The sequence below is a fragment of the Colias philodice genome, chromosome 14 (assembly GCF_061535455.1).
Source record: "Colias philodice isolate Cphi_HAF_F1 chromosome 14, ilColPhil1 Martin Lab GWU primary, whole genome shotgun sequence".
Classification (NCBI taxonomy): Eukaryota; Metazoa; Arthropoda; class Insecta; order Lepidoptera; family Pieridae; genus Colias; species Colias philodice.
Genome location: NC_143099.1, coordinates 8,550,768 through 8,553,223, shown reverse-complemented (window position 1 = coordinate 8,553,223; position 2,456 = coordinate 8,550,768).

Below are 2,456 nucleotides of genomic sequence, written 5' to 3'. Positions count from 1 at the left end.
CATTATCGTTTTACTCATTTAAACTCATTCGTTTCGTTATCCGATGCAATTATTAAATTAAAAAACATGACCGCTGACTTTGATTTAATAAATGCACGCATTATATTCGCTTTAGTCTTATTTATTTTATTACGCGGGGACTATCATTATCGTGCATTGTTTTTCTAACAGATTCACGTAACATTGTTGAACATACTACAGGGAATAGCGGGAATTCCTTTATTTTTTAGAATTAACTTCTTGTTATAAATTGGTAGTTAAAAATCTAATGGTTCTAGTCGTATTTATTTGTTTCATTTCTATTTTGACTACCTTTTGTAAAGACAGATTGATTAACTATTAGGTATATAGGTATCTGCTATAATAGGAATATTAAATTTTTACAAATCATAGATATTATATTTAATCCACAACTTAAAATAACTAACTTCTATATTAGTCTCATTATTTGTGACTAAAACCTAAACATATCAGCATTATTGCATCAGATTGTAAGTTGTAATAAAATAAAAGTAAGTTACGCAAATAAACAACGCAGCGATCTCTATTGCGCGTAAAACAATGCAGCTGATCCAAACAATCGGGTTCGATTCAATTCGTATGGACGTCAGAAAGCACATGCCTGGAAAAAACAAAACCCAGTGAAGTAACCAGTTATTACACTAATCGTTGGGATATAATTCCCGAGTCAACTTAAACACAGCTCCGCAAGATCGAAATGCAAACATGGCGGCCACTTTGAGTTCGATTGCGCGGGAAAATATGCGTGCGGCTCCTTTAGTACGAATTCGCGAATTGCGCTTAATAAGCCTATTGTTTAAAATGTGTACTTTATTTTAATATTAAAGACAGGTATGTGATGAAGAATGTTTTCAGCGTTATAATAACTACCTACACTAGAAGAAGTTGCTAAACATATAAGTAGAAAAACGTATTAAAAAGCCTTCGTTGACATTTTAATGGATGATTAATAATTATTACACGGCTCTTCATAATGCAATTCATACGAAGACAAAAAATGCAGTATGGCATCAAGTATGGAATGCAATATCGAAGTGTATTAAAGCGTTTTTAATTCATTAATTATTCATATAGCACCAAAATACCATAATGCAATAAACCGTAGCCTGTTTCAATTGCGAGGTTAATTAATTAGGCAAAAAATCCAAAAGCGTTTTATTATTATTATGGCAGTTAAATTAATATACACCATATCTAGCTGATGTTTGTAAATACAGCGTTGATTATACAAATATTTATCTAAGTCACAAATTACGAGATTAAAATTTATTTATTTATTTTATTTATATATTTAACAGTTACCATGCAATGAACGCGATGAATTTTTGATTGGTTTTTGTTTTATTTTTGTATCATTGTGTAGTTTTTATAGATTAACTTTTTACTATCTGCAATGCAAATTTGAAACGTAATAATGAGGTTACTGAATTTATAGTAAATCATCTCAAACAAAGGTCATTCAACCATTATTATGTAGTATTAAAATATGCGTTCAAAATACAATGCTAAATTGTATATCTGAAGCCTAATTTATAAATCAAGATATTTAAGTATCAAATATTTTTACCTGATAAGTACTCAAAAAGAATATAATATACAGGTAAATGTCCATTATCCAATCAAATATTATATCTAGACAAATATTCACAACATTGAAGCAAATCCAATGTAACTGTGTAAAAGCCTCGTACAGAAATGAATTTAAATCACAACGTTATTATCCCACAAGGTATCAAAGAAAGTGGTTTCATAGACAAACGTTCTCATAAGCCGCAACAAAATCAAAACGAAAGCAAATCCTGTTTAATGGTCACCAGCCGACACCCAGCGTGTAGACTTTAAGCTTCACCTTTATGTCGTATCATTTCTTCAGAATACTTTATAATAATTATGCGCTCAGTAATACTCGTCTCTCTTTGTTATTAAAATTTTATGTTCCCATAATTGTTATTGCGCTTTAGACATTCAATACTTAAGCTTTATAAATTACCGATCAGAGACCGACGTAAATTGTTTTCATTTTCTATATTATTATCGATTAAATTGATTGTCACGTAATTAAACTCGATGAATAAACTAATTATAGAACATAAACTGAATATGAAATGAACGTCTCGAATAATAAAGATGTAGTCGAATATATCAGAGTATAATTGCTATCTATTTATAGATTTGCACGCTAAGATCAAGTCATTAAAGGTAGTTCGCTAAATTAATATAGTTTTATACCCTAAACACGTAATTGTACACGTAAGTCGACGAGGACACGGCCATTATTTCGCTTTAATGTTCCACATATCACCATGTTTTATTAATTAATTATTTGCCGATTGTTTCCTCCCAAGTATAGTAAAATACTCCAATTTATAAGGTATCGCAGCGGGACCTCCTAGCGATGATCTCTACGATTAGGTAATAAAACTTAAGATCGTTTA